Source organism: Periplaneta americana, chromosome 13 (genome assembly GCF_040183065.1).
Source record: "Periplaneta americana isolate PAMFEO1 chromosome 13, P.americana_PAMFEO1_priV1, whole genome shotgun sequence".
NCBI classification, from domain to species: Eukaryota; Metazoa; Arthropoda; class Insecta; order Blattodea; family Blattidae; genus Periplaneta; species Periplaneta americana.
This window is the reverse complement of record NC_091129.1, coordinates 126,052,508-126,068,330: the sequence shown is the minus strand read 5'-3', so window position 1 is coordinate 126,068,330 and position 15,823 is coordinate 126,052,508. Positions and strand designations below refer to the sequence as shown.

General features: G+C 32.1%; 1 protein-coding gene across 50 annotated transcripts in view; it reads right to left on the bottom strand.

Moving 5' to 3' along the window:
• The window catches only part of Mhc (myosin heavy chain), a 100,340-nt gene extending 84,767 nt beyond the window's left edge, over positions 1–15,573 (bottom strand). For 43 of the 50 annotated variants that reach the window (XM_069844141.1, XM_069844142.1, XM_069844099.1 and 40 more), the window contains exon 1: positions 15,555–15,572. The gene's annotated coding sequence lies outside the window, so the exon portion shown is untranslated. Of the gene's footprint in view, positions 1–15,554 lie in introns of all 50 variants that reach the window. The other 7 variants (XM_069844115.1, XM_069844130.1, XM_069844101.1 and 4 more) reach the window with 1 other exon arrangement.
• Between the last annotated feature and the right edge of the window lie 250 nt (positions 15,574–15,823).

Here is a 15,823-nt window from a genome sequence, read left to right as displayed (position 1 = left end):
ACACAACGCAGAGCTGCACGCATTGTATTATTCACCTGACATAATTAGGAACACTAAATCCAGACGTTTGAGATGGGCAGGGTATGTAGCACGTTTGGGCGAATCCAGAAATGCATATAGAGTGTTAGTTGGAAGGCCGGAGGGAAAGAGACCTTTGGGGAGACCGAGACATAGATGGGAAGATAATATTAAAATGGATTTGAGGGAGGTGGGACATGATTGTAGTGACTGGTTTAATCTTGCTCAGGATAGGGACCGATGGCGGGCTTATGTGAGGGCGGCAATGAACCTCCGAGTTTCTTAAAAGCCAGTAAGTAAATATTATTATTATTATTATTATTATTATTATTATTATTATTATTATTATTATTATACGTCCTATACCCAAAAATTATAATACTGATCATGTACTCTGTGAACAGTTTGCAGTGATACCGCAAAGCGGCAACCCAGCTCTCAGCCTAGTGCTCCTAGGTCCTGGCCAGACAGAGATTATGTTATTGTTGATATAAAATATATCATCATTAATTCGATACGAAATATTAATGTAAAATACAGTGAAACCTCTCTAACCTGGACACGTATGGTTCAATAAAAAATTGCCCAATCTAAGAGGGTGTCCAAGGTAAAGGGAAGTATAAATTTGTTTAACATGCAATTGAAATGGAATTAGCCTACTGTACATAATGTACTTCGTCATTTAGTTCGCCATTAATTTTTTGCGAATTCTTTTTCTTTCCCCATTACAATTTTGTTCCATGCATTTAATATTGAGGTCCTATTGTCTGAAACTGTTGATTTAGAAATTCCAAATTCTTCTGTAATTTTTCTACAACTAACACCGTAACGGAAACGATCAATAACTTTTTTTTCTTCCTTTCAATGTTTAATTGCACCAAGGCACGCTTACTCATATTGAGGCACTATACAAACTGTACAAATGAACTCTCACAGGTAAACACCTCAACAGAGAGTGATTTTTACACTGCAGGTCTACTGAAATAATTTCGCGTCATAAAGTTTACTGTCATGAAAAATAATGCCCCTCCATTCCATACTCAAAATTAGCCAAAGTACAGTTACAAGAAAGACAGAGAGGGTAATTTCAGGAAAACAGTAGAAAATATGTACAATATAATAAGGTATCTAACATACAGAGGTGTCCAAATATAGAGGTTTCATTTTATTACAAAATACAAGGAGTTAAGACAAAGACACAATTGACTCACTCAAATTAAGAAAAAAGATGCTGAAACAGTCTGTCTTCTTGTTCCAAACATTATTTGTTTAAGAAGTGACGCATTACTCGTTGCAGTTCCAGTTAAGATGGAGGCGATATTTTCCCGGATGCTATATTTTAGTTCTTTCAGAATATATATATATATATATATATATATATATATATATATATATATATATATATATATATACCATGAAATAACTGGAAAATAGCATCCGTGAAAACAAAACCATTTCTCAACGAAAACTGCAGGGTGCAATGCGCCATTTTTTTAACACCTACGAAAAATATTTAAAATAAGAAGGCAGAAGTTTCAATATTTCATTTCTTAATTTGAATGAATAAACTATGTTTTAAATGCTTATCTTTAGTAATGTTTTATATCAATAGTTCGTGATGTGTCGAATTACAGGTACTGCTCTGCATATAAACGATAAAATGTTGTCTGCACGGTCGGAGTCTGCAAGCTGATCGGCCGAGACCCGAGTTGCCGCGTTGAGGTTTCTCTACAGTCTATTCACGCATTATATTTATCAAATGATCAGTTTGACGAATTTTGTTCGTAATCTGAAAGTAACTTCTTTCAACTAGAAGTTAAAAAAATGCAAATTTATAATATTGTAAATATTGAATTTATCCATAGCTTCGATTCAAATTCCTATAAATTAAAAAAATATATATACTGTACGTTATCTTACTGTACTTAATTCCTACACAAGATTAAAATGTTTTAAAGGAAATATGATAAGGACATCGTTATTTAACATTTTATTTAAATGAGCGGCTTTATTAATGGTAATAATAGTGACTATTCTTATCTGTATTATTAAGAAAATCACTTTTATATTAATTTAATATTATTTAAGTGCTTATAGGCCTAAGTTGTAACTTGAAATTTTCGTAAACGATAAATGAAAGAGACTGTGTCAATAAAGTCTTGGATGCAGCTTGCGCATGCTATTTAGCCTATTAAAGTATTTTGACAAAAGTCAAATTAAATAAAGTCGGGGTTGTTCTAGAAGTTTTGGAAATGAAAAAATCGTGTTACAAAACTCAGAACCTTACAGTTCGTAGCCAGTTGCTCTACCGAATAAGAACTCGGCTGCTTTACACATTATGATGACTATATAATTGGGTATACAATAAATATTTGTTTTGTTTTCTGTTAAACGAACAAAACAGGAAATGCTGAGTTGAACTTGTAAGAGGCATGTTCTTAATTAACAAATTTATTGCTTTTCAGTGTCTCTTCACTACTCACATCTTTTAGGTTGGGATATGAGAACATAGATTAAGTCAAATTAAAATGAAAGAAAATATATTGATTGTTTTTGTGCCAAAATAACAATTGAAAGCAAACAATTCTTATTTTTTTTTTATTTATTTTCCAATCTTTGTATCACTATAGAATACCACGAGACAAAGAAAAATAATACCAAACAATGTCAATTGAAAAACATTCATGCAAATTGTACTACATGGTATGGTTTACCCTGATATGTATACCATATAAATGGTTTCGCACAATGTGAACAGAGTCTTCCAAAACAAGAAGACCTCTTCGTTACATAAGTGTTGGCTAATGGAAAAGGATTTACAGAAATCTATACATAATTATCTTAATCATAACGTATGGAGGTATAAAGGCTGTTAACATTACAAATCCTCTCGGTAGCTGGAGTTCAGTTGCACTTTTAAATTCCACAATAATTTCTCAACGTAAGATAATTGGAATATTCACTAAATGGTCAAAATATTATTATTTTACAATCTGATTTCAGACGAAAGAATGTTAATTTGTATTCATGAATGTAGTAAATTTTAATAATTATATGAAAATAAACACTAAATTAGTTTCTATGTGGCCGAATACAAGGCTGTTGCGTGCATAATTCGCATAACAATATATCTCTCACTTGTAGAACATTCCTACGAAAATAATAGATATTTTAAATTTCTAAATATCTCATATTTTTTACAAAATACTTTCCTACAAGACTATTTCTTCATAGTTTCGACATACGCCTTCTACAAATTATAGTTACTTTATATAAAGATTAGTTGAAAGGTCGTAAATTTATTACGAATTAATTTGTTTCATTCTATCAAGTAATTCCTCTGCTTATTTATCTTTTATTATCAATCTTCATTACACCGATCGTATTATTATCTCCGTATTACTATTTTATAATAATTATTCTGTATTATCATACATACCTATATATTAAACTTTGCATATTTAATAATATTTTCTGACAGAATCCTAATAGGCCTACATGGAGATCCTCTAGTCTCCAAATTATGAAAAATATATTATTTAATTTAAAATTATATTTGAAAAGATGAATATATATTCTCATTAGAATTATCACAATTAGTCTCATTACAACTTATCAAAAGTTGTAGAAGTAAAACATTTTGGGTATGACTCATGAAATACAATATTGCCAGAAACATTAATTTAGGATAAGACGAATATTTTTATAGTTATGCCAGAAAGCAATATAATTTATGTTCCTGTTCAAATATGTGGTAAGATAGTCTTATAAGTTATAGGTCCCCTTTAGACGCCATATATTCGCATGGGGATCATGGAGGTAGAGTTCCATGATTTTGTCACCATGCCACCGTTAAACAATGGATCTTCCCGGAGAGTCCTGTGTTTAAATTCCGACGATAACAAGAGAAAGAACAGTTTTTCTACATGTTTCAAAGGAAAAACCTTGTTTACTTTATCACCTGTAGAAATCTTCAATAATTTAAAATTATCATCTACATCGAGGAGGAAATCAATGGTAAATTACTATATAATTTTTCCAAGAAAAAAATACAATTACAATTCTATTCCAGAACGCCCCCCACTAGGTACACTAGAGGGTAACCTCACAATTGGAGCCGATATTTGAGTCACCAGGTACGAATGTTAAGTACCCCCAACAGTCTCATTGTAAGAAACGCATAACTAAACATAGTTTCCTCAATAGTCTCATTGTAAGAACTAAACATAGTCTCCTTAATAGCCTCATTGTAATAAAACGCATAACTAAACATAGACAAACTAATCTAATATTAACCAGCGAATTTGAATTAGCAATATATAGAACGTAATAAGAGTTAATTATTCTAAATTTGTATTTAATTATATTATTATTGCTTTTGCTTCCACATTTCCAGATACACGAGAAAACCTTTGCATTCCTTTATTGTAAAGTTTCTTTTTATATTTAATTGGTTTAACTAGTCGTCATTTATTTCGTCTTGTGTATCTTTCAAAGTTTAAATATCTACCGACTTAAACTGCCAAAATAGCAGAATTTTTTTAGCGATATTTAACAGAAACATGACATATTATTTTATTCATTGCGCATCATTCCTTACATTACCACTCAATTTACGTAAAAATTCAAGATCTCGAATTCGATTTTGTTACAAGAAAGCACAAGTATTTTCCTATCTTTTTACTAAGAGTAATCAGTTTTACGGTTTTATTCTGTCATAGAGTCGTTCAAGTCACTATAGTTTCTGCTTCGGATACATTACACCAAGAATAGGAAAGTAGTACAAAATTATAGTATTTGAAACACTATAACTTCGTTGAATCTTTACAGTAAATGACACTAGATTTAAAAAATAGTAAAACGGTTCAGATCTTAACTAATCTTCTAACAAATCTGATATTTGACTCTATCGTCTAAGCATAGCATTCTATTAAAGAAAGAAATTATTGTAGCCTAGTTGATATTTGTTCTATTTATCTACTTTATTTGCGATTTTATACATTTGTTCTGTATATTCTGGAAGATTTTTTATTTTATTTGTAATATTCAAATCGTAACCCGTCAGATAGAATGGAATACCATATACTAATTATATTACATCAAGGAGTTCTCATGGTAATTAAAAACTTGTATTTAAAATAGCAGCCTCGATTTAATTAGTGAAGTATTATAAGCACCGTCTTCTTATTCCTGAGATTATAATTAAAAAATTATTATGATTACTACTACTACTACTACTACTACTACTACTACTACTACTACTGTTGCTAATACTTCTTCTATTATAGAATGAAATCATTGATTTATTTAAAACTTGCATGCTTAATTAAATCGTAATTTTAATTAAAACGGAGCAGATCTACTATAAATTATTTTTCCTCTAGATACAAGAAAACTCTTAAATACATCTCAGCACTTTTTGCAATAACATAAAGATATATGACTTGTGGTGAAATTAATAGAGAAAAATTTCATCACTGGAAAAGAGGACAGTATACTGAAGTCCTGTTTTTTTTCAATTAGGCTCGATTAATTCTGTTTGCTTTACGCATACACCTTTTCTTTTTGAGAAAACGACTTCATATTGAGTCAGCAATTTTTGACTCGTGGCCAAAAATTCCACTCTTTTGATTCAAGGCGCTGGTTGGCTTTTTGGCATATGGCTTCATGCTGTAAGTGTATACTGTTGGGAAGACGCTGGTTTTGATCGATTATTTGGCAATGGCAACCGTCTTAGGGACATTGCGGTGCTTCCTTTAAGCGCTAGTGACCATTGAGTTCGCTTTCTTATGTAAGAATAGTGTATATCTAGAGCGACTGGAGGGGAGAGGCTTAGATTTCCAGCACTACTTCGAGCCTCCCTTCTTTTGCCACGGTCCAAAAACTATTTTCGGAGAACATCAAAATGTTTTTAGCGACGGTCTCGGATTGGTGGATTGGCTAGTGACGTCACGGTTACTTGTTATTGAAATCGGCCGGCGGGCAGGCAACGTGCCTTTGTGTGAATGGAAATAGTAAGCTCCCTGTTCGGTCCCGGGAGTGCGCCGGCCAACCGCCCGCCAGGCAGAATCCTGATCGAGCTAATAATAGTGACGGAGCACGTGTCTGGGACCCACCCTAGGGGCGCCCAGACAATCCAACGAAACAAGTCATTTTACAACATGATTTACTAATCTGGTTCAAGTTATTGCTTTTGCCTCTCATATATTAATATGATTTTTAAAACACAAATCAAACATAAAATGAAATATACAGTAGAACCTCTATTATCCGTGGTAATGAAGGGAGTGGACCGGACGGTTAATCGAAAAAGTCGGATAATCCGTACCATAACATACTTTCATGAATTAAGTACATATTACAGTTTTGTAATTTCCTCCGTAATGTTGTCTTTGACATGCTAGATAGTGGACCAGAAGTTTATTAACTTGTCAACGATGGGTTTATAAGGGCCAAGGAAATTTCTTGTGATGTTTTTTTTCGCGGAAACGTTGGAATTGTAGAGATCTCCTGTTGTAAATTTACATACAACTATACACTTTATCCTCGTTTTTCATTAAATCGCGCACAGAATTAACACCAATCTCGTATTCTGATGCGAAATGAACCACGATTTCTCTTTACCCAAAGCTCTCAATTTTTTGCATTTTTATTTCGACACTTAGCAGAATACTTTTGACACCCGTGGAAGATATTTTACATAGAAGATATAAAGTACGGCCATTCGAACAGTAGGGCAAGGACTGAATGCAGAACGGATTTGCTATAAATTGTGCGGAAGTGGGACCATTTCTTTGAAAGCAAGTAGTGACTATTTTATAAGTTGGGAAAAACACCTTCAGGTAACTGTTCTTACTGTGTAAGGATAAAGGATTTTAATTATACACTCTAGAAAAAATAGCTAATAATATAAAGTACAGTACATTTTTCTGCAGCAAAGAAAGAGAAAGTAAAGAGCGAGAGAAAGGCAGTCGGATAATCCGTCGATTCGGTTAATAGGATGACGGATAATCGGGGTTATACTGTATCACTTTATTGTTCTATTAATAATGCATTGGTTATCTACGTTCTATAGGCGGAGGATTATCCCTTGACTTTTGTTTGTTCATTTTGTTTTCAGCAGCGATTTTGCGCCGTGTTAACAACATGGCAAGTGAGACCTATTGTAGTGTCGCTTCAAAATACTCATGAATGAAAAAAAATAGGAAGAAACGTCCTCCATTTGAAACTGTAATAATAACTAACTTTACAATAATAATAATAATAATAATAATAATAATAATAATAATAATAATAATAATATGAGCCGCCGCCAGAAAGTCAAAAGGAGAATAACAATACCCAAGGAAGCTTTTAATAGAAAAAGGAGCATTTTCTGCAGACCTCTGGAAAAAGAATTAAGGAAGAGACTATTGAAGTACTTTGTATGGAGTGTGGCATTGTATGGGGCAGAAACATGGACATTACGACGAAGTGAAGAGAAGCGAATAGAAGCATTTGAAATTTGGATATGGAGAAGAATGGAACATGTGAAATGGACAGAGAGAATAAGAAATGAAGCTGTGCTGGAAAGATTGGGTGAAGAAACAATGATGCTGAAACTGATCAGGAAGAGGAAAAAGAATTGGTTGGGTCACTGGCTGAGAAGAAACTGTTTACTGAAGGATGCATTGGAAGGAATGGTGAACGGGAGAAGAGTTCGGGGTAGAAGAAGATAACAGATGATAGACGACATTAAGATATATGGATCATATGAGGAAACGAAGAGAAACGAATGTAGAAAATAGGAAAGATTGGAGAAAACTGGGTTTATATTGAAAGACCTGCCCTTGGGCAGAACACTAAATGAATAATAATAATAATAATAATAATAATAATAATAATAATACGACAGATTGAACTTGAATAGTTTCATCCAGAAAGAATTCTGCACCAACATTCTAGTCATTCCTAAGAAATGAGGTTACCTGGTCAAGATTTTAGCATGACGCATGACCTCATCTTAAGATAACGGTAAAAACAGACAAATGAATACATTCAACATGATTATGTATATCTAAATTTTCCTACTAGGAAGCTAACACGTACTGATAACTACAATGAACGATTTACAATATCATTATTATTATTATTATTATTATTATTATTATTATTATTATTATTATTATTATTATTATTATTATTATTATTATTATTTGGGCCGAAGAGGGATGAAGTTACAGGAGAATGGAGAAAGTTACACAATGCAGAACTGCATGCATTTTATTCTTCACCTGACATAATCAGGAACATTAAATCCAGTCGTCTGAGATAGGCAGGACATGTAGCACGCATGGGCGAATCCAGAAATGCATATATAGAGTGTCAGTTGGGAGGCCGGAGGGAATAAGACCTTTGGGGAGACCGTGACATAGATGGGAGGATAATATTAAAATAGATTTTAGGTAGTGGGATATGATGTAGAGACTGGATTATCTTGCTCAGAATAGGGACCGATGGCGGGCTTATGTGAGGGTGGGAATGAATCTCCGGGTTCCTTAAAAGTAAGTACCGGTAAGTATTATTATTACATGTAAATCTATGAACCGATTGCAAAACAAAATGAACTTAACTATAGGAATAGTAACAACTTATAAGTAATATACTATTTAGTTATTTTTAAATGTGACAAAGTGAACTACTTATATTTTAGTTCATGTGAAGGAATGATAATTCCGAGTAGAAATAACGTGCTCAATGAAACAGTAGTTGTGTGCAACGCCGTAGTCGTTAGTCTACTTCTCCGACATACGTGTAATGCGGGTCTGCATGCAGCTATGCTCAAGGCGGCCGAGTGGACTAACATTTCATTGTTCTTCCTTACTTAATTCCATGAAGTCTGATAAATTATCGCTGTTATTTTAATTAATAATAATTATTGAATTATTTAAGGAAAGTTTTTTTAAGTTACAGATACTAATTGGAGACGTCTACCAAATCATGTCTTAGATATATATACTTTAATATATTTCCGGTACTATATTATTTTAACGTTTTCGTATGTTTATGAAGTACTAAGTACATAATAACGCGGAAAGTGAAATTACAAAGTACGTAGCTAGTTTAGGAGTTATTAATAAATAATTAAGTCGGTTTCTTCCTTCACGTTTCAATACATTACTATTTAACAGCATCTTAATAAAACTATGCTGCATTCAGCATTAAAACAATTTTCTACATATTATAATTTTAACTTTCAATCTATAAAAAGAGTACATATTACATAATTATGTGATATACAACAATATTTAAGTGTAATTTCCTACAAATTGTTGTTTATGCTGTACTTATAAAATATGAATTGAGATTAAAGGCGTTTAATATTAGTTCTAATATTATTTTTATTTTTTATTTTTCTGATAAAGCTTATATAACTTTTAAATTATGAAATACTGTAAGAGGTATAACACCGTCTTCATTTAACATGTTTTGAATAATACGGAATACAATTCGAGTATCTGATTTTTTTGTTTACTTTATAGAAAACATATATAGTTTTTCTCAATTGCAACCGAATCATAATTAAAGATCTCGTATAAGTTCTCTCATTATCCTACCGGTATGGAAATTAATGTATCCTCTGTTACATATTATAATAGATCATAGTTGGTAGACTCAAGTTATTTACGTATTTCATTTTCATGTTTTTATTACATATGCGAATACAGTCAACATTATATTAAAACTATAATTTCAGATTCTTAAATTCTATTGACTTAACGTGACAATTCCGCGTTTTATGTTGTAGATTATTTTGACAATTTTGGAAATATAAATTACACATGATATGATTTTGTCTTTCATGCTAAACTAGATTATACAAGAAAAAACATAGAGGTTTTGAAACAATTAAAACATTATTAAATTTCTTTAATTAAAAAATATAGACAGAAATGGAAATCACTTGTACTCAGAATGCCACCTAAAAGAATGCCACTTCAAATAATAGACTATAGACTTTTAGGAAAGAGGTCATTCGGTCACCTATTGAAATGATGAAGTAAAAACTTAACAGGCCACGAGGTCTAACACATGCTAAGAAGAAAAAGGTGTTTGGAAATTGTGAGAATCAATACATTTTTAATTTAACTGTCAATGATGATCATATTGTAATTAATTATATATTTAAAGGTAATAAAGTCATTATTGAACTTTAGAACTGAGTCATTCGAACCTTAGTAAAATAATGTAATTAATTTGTAAATATTGTACTAGTGCACTCTAAACAAAATTATGTATCTTTTAATTGCTAAAGAATACAAGTATATAAAATATTGTTTAAACATATGAAACCTGACTTTCATATTTGATTGAAGAGGCTAATCATCAATAACATACATAAAATAATACTTTATCAGTAAAAGAAAAGTATAAAATAAATTTCTTCATCAGCAAACACACCTTTAGATAAATAGAGAATGTTTATATACTGGAGTATTATATTTTTAATTGTCTTATTTAGCACCTCATAGCGTGGTTTAATTACGTTTGAAACACATCGTTAAGGTTAATGGTTTTATTAGGATGTCTTACTAGTTTTGGAAATTAATGTTTAAAACTTTTATGAGTTAAACAATGCGGTTAAAAGGATTTAAAGTTATAGGTCTATCTTAAATTAAAATCAATTACATTTAGTTATTGGTGCAACTTGAAATGCAACGTGTTGAATTGAATTTCAATGTAATATTATTTATTCTACAGTAGTCTACAGCCATGAAACGATACGAAGATTGTAACATAATTCTGAGGAATATGGTCGAGAATTGAGTAATGTAGAATATAATATAGGCCTGGGAACACAAAGAAGGCGAGGAGAATGAATTACTTGTTTTTGCACCAACATTAGATGAAGATGCTTAGTAGGAATCAGATTTTAGCCGTATTAACAATAAAAAACATAATGTTTTGATAGAAGGATGACTGGCCCCTTTATGACTATAAATAATGTCTCTAGCTGGGTATCGGACTCGCAGCCAATCGAATGAGTTAACTCATCTCCTTAGTAAATGGCGAAATTATAAAATTACTGTATATAGATATGCTCGCGAATTTCAAGAAAATCGACGTACAGCGCAATACTTATTGATATTATGTGTTATAGTTTACATTAAACATTGAGGTATTCTGAATTATAATCCTTAACCCACTGTTTATTGTAGGAAAGACAAAGCACGTTCTCAGAGTATTTTTTTGTATTTAGAGTAATATTTAGTTTTACTTAGAAAATAAATCTCACTTATATTTTCACTCGTATATGATAACACAAATGATAGTTTTGTTTCAAATAATATACCTAATATTAAATTACATAAGGCCATTCACTTCAGTTTTTGTTTAAGATTATTGTACTTTGTTTCAGAATTTAATGAAGTACTCTGGATTCTTTACATGCTTCCAATGTTTTCGATTGAATGCACAAACAAATTCGAGAGAAAGGAAATCTATATTCCTATAATGTAACGCTTACGGATTAACATATAACTACCGTCCAAACTATTAGTTCAATATTAAAAAACTTTATAGATATACAAAATATTTCAACTTTATTATGCTCCGTTGTAGATGGAAATACTTATTTCGTTAAGAGAATAGAGAGTAGAGATTAACAGTGACTCCATAAGAGACAAGAGATATGACACATTGTAAAAAGATGAAGTTACTCAGAATTATTTGATGAGGAATAGCAGAATAAAAACTAAAATAGTCAAATTTAATACTTTATGTAGTTTAATTCAAACTCAGTGTGTTTCCCAATATTTAATTGAATTGATTTTACGAACATTTGTAATTTGTGTATCTCGTGCCTAATAATTTTATTAAGGTCGAACGGCTAAAGCATCAAATTTCCTCAATGGTAATCCGGATTCGAATCCCAGCAGATCCAAATGAAATTTGTAGTAGGTTTTCGCGGGGTATCCCGTTCCTCTACCGGCATTTCACAATTTCTCCATTAATAAACTCATCGTGTAGTGCTATGTAGTTCCCCTTCAATGATGCAACAAGGGAAACACTTACGGCGGCAATAGGTGCTGGTTCAGCGCGTCGCTCATAGATGGGGATGATCGCGTGAATGATACAGTAAAGTATCCACCATTGAACAAAAAGTAATTTTACTAATTTTCTGTACATTTTGATCATTATCTTCACGAAAATGCCTAAATAATACCTTGAAATAGACAATGATCCTTACTTCTCGAAATTTTTCAACCATCCAAATACGAATAAATTAAAAACATTTTGTCAATGGATTTGAATATTGTTAAAAAGAGCAAAAAGTGGTGTCCGTGTTTGTTAATGCCAGATGATCGCCATATATCTAGTTATAAAAACGTGCGTTAATTTGAAAACTTGACAGCATACATATGTGCAATTAGAAGACGAAGAAAGTGAGGATGATATGAATGTATGTAAAACATATTATTTAAATTGATTCCCTTGCTGTTTTATACTATTTCATCACAATTATTAGGCCTGGTAATAAACTGAAGAGCTATTAATGTTCTTCATGGGATATGTAAATGGTCTACGAGTATTCTTCTTAATAGAACTAATGTTTTTCAAGTGAATAGTAATCTCGAGGGTGTTTTTAACTGTGGAATGGACTTCACCAGTAAATACCACTTGAGATCCCGGACAATCTCCGAAATAGAAGCATAGCCCAAGTTCAGAACTCGTGCCAAGTAATGAGCCAGATGCAGTAACGTCACATCATGGCGGCGATGCGCTGCAGTATTTTTTATCGACAGAAACCTAATCCAAAGATGAAATAATTCTTACTGAGCACCATATAGGTAACATAACAAATTAAATAAAAACAAGGAAATAAACAACAAACTTGCCTTCTTGATACAAAGTCAATTTATTTTACTTTAGATGTTTTTTTACTAATTTAAGGTGCGTGTTAAACTAGTAACATAACATTAATAACAGTTCCCTGGTTAATTCGTTAAATAAACTTTGAAGATAAGGTTGTTACAATGTGATTGCATTATTTCATATATTTATGTTATTGCCAATCTGTATTTTGTAATGTAATGAAAAAAATAAATAATTTTATACTCCGCATTTAAATTTATTGGTAAGTTTTCATTGTCATTTATCGATTCTACAACAAATTACTTGAACCATTTACTGAAGGTTAGGCTACATTAATATATTCATAAATAGAAAAAAACAATAATTTATTACTATAGGCCTATTACGACCTATAACGCCGCAGTAAATCTCAACGTTCACAATAAAAAAATGTACTCATGCAATCTATAGCTTCGTTTGTGTATCTACAATGTGTGAACAGAATTTGATATTCTACATCATTCAAGTTCAATACTATGTTTTATGTCCCAAAATTTTTTTAACATGCAGCGATACAATATTGTTAATGTTTTGCAGCAAAATAATGGTCTAAGCAATCTTTTCTCTACTGTTTAGCCTACGTCACTCTGCACCGAAGAAAACTTCATGAAAAGCAAAACTATTTGATAATGATACCGCTGTTATTTGTTCATATAAAATATGCATGCATGTTTAGAAATTCCCAGATCAAACTGTCCTTCATTAGTGCAAAAATAATATGTGTATCATCTCTTTATTACGACGCTATACTTGCAGTAAACTTGATATATATCTAACGTCACTTAAGATTTCCCTGTTTCCTGTAGTTTGTGTAGTACCGCTGTAATTTAAAAATTTCATCGGCCCTTAGGCCTATGTGGTAAGATGAAATCAGTATTTTCTAATACTATCTTTAAATTAATTACGTTATAGAGTTGAAAAAGAAAATGTTAAATATAATTTATACTATTAAACATCACAACCGTTCAAAATGTAGTGATAAAATAGCAGATACTACTTGATTTGAAAAACGTGACCCAACTTAACCTCGAAATCTGGATATCGTTCAGATTATATGGCATTCCAAAATGGCGTCTTCCGGTTTGATTTCCAATATCTTTCCAATGCATTTAAGTGTTTGAACAGGGTTCAAATTCAAATTTGAATCAGTATTTTTATTAAACTTTCATTTCTATCCAGGTCTCTCAAATATTCAAATAAAAAAATTACCGAGTATTTTCGTAGGCTATTTCGGTTTCCAAACAAAATGTTGAAGTACACAATTATCATCAGGTCTATCTAGTCAACACGCTGCTATAAAATATAAAACTCATTTGAACTTTTAATTTACTGTGAACTTGTTCTAATATGGAGTTTTTCAGATAATAATCTCAAGGAGCTAGAGGTATTTATCACAAATGTTTAGGCTAAATGATTTAATTAGAAGAAATCGGCCCTTCTTACGCTTAATACGGTAAATTACCAACGATATTAAGGAATTAGTAATGAAGATGCTTTCCATTTGGATTGAATATTTGAAAATTAATCAGTTCGTAAATGTCACTTATCAGAAAATTGGAGAAATCCTTTAATTTTTAACTTTAATTATGTTCAGAGTTCAATGAATAAACATAATTTAGCTCGAATATATATAAGATTTAATATATACCGACTATTTTTTATCGATGTGTCATAATCAGATCACTAAAAGCCAACAACTATAATAGCCTATAGGATAATTGTTCCAATTTAGATTTAATTGTGTGTAATATAAAAATTAATATTAAAACAACTTATTGTAAATGAGTCGTAATTCAATGTTGTTAATTTGTTTCGTAGAAAAAAATATAGGCCTAAGTCACGTGCTATCATATTCTTTCACACTTCGCTGTAAGTGAAAGCGTCATATTCAAACACTTTTAATGAACTAGTGATTGGCCGAATAATCACGAGCCAAATGTACCACGATGTAAACTCATATGTACTACGGTACCACATGTCCAATGCTAGGTGCCGCCATTGACCAACCCTAACCTCCAAGTAGCACTAGTGTTACACGTTGTAGTTTGCATCTATTCAGAATAAAACGCACTTTTCCGAGTTGTCACCTCAAATTGACAACTTGCGAAGAAGAATGAAAGAGATTGGCATTATAATTTGTAATCACTGCAATCAATCTGTGATTTAAATTCATTTCACGTGTGCAAATGAAATTAATTGTAATTTCTTCCGTTCGAAATAATTTCAAAACACTGCATTGTTGCTCAGAGTTGCGGTGTATCGGTTTCAGATTTATGTATAATTTGTAGGGACAATAGATCGAACAATACTTGTTCTTTTGGAATAACAATGGAATGCAATGTGATTATCAGCTGTATACAATCTTCTTTATTTTTGTTTCATTTGTTTTTAATTTATAAAAACACGACATGCCAAACTCCACTTATTCTTCTCAGTTGAAGGAACACTTCGGAAAAGTCTTTCACAACTCCCGGCTTCCTACAGCAGTCGAAGCACAGCAATGCACACTACAATGCAATTAGCAAACCCGTTGTCGTCGCAGACTCGCTCGCTAGTATCCAGCCACCGAGTGGAGAGGGAGAATAATCCTTTCGGGTAACACCAGCACACAAGCACACACCACTAACGTCCTATCCACTTACGTTCGAAAGCCGTTCTGTCACCCGTTCACATGTTAGTCCCCAATATAAACGTCTGCAACGTGATACAGAGTTGTAACAAGGGCGACGATTGGTCGACGGGATCGGCCAATCCGGCGGCGCGACGCTTAGCAACCCTCTCTACCTTTTTAGGCGGAGTGGAGCCAAAAAGCTTCTACCAGGGGCCTTTACTACTACTAAAATACACTGAACTGCCGAGTTGTGGCCCGGCAGCGGACTTCAAGCTTAGTCACGCCATCATTGTTACACTT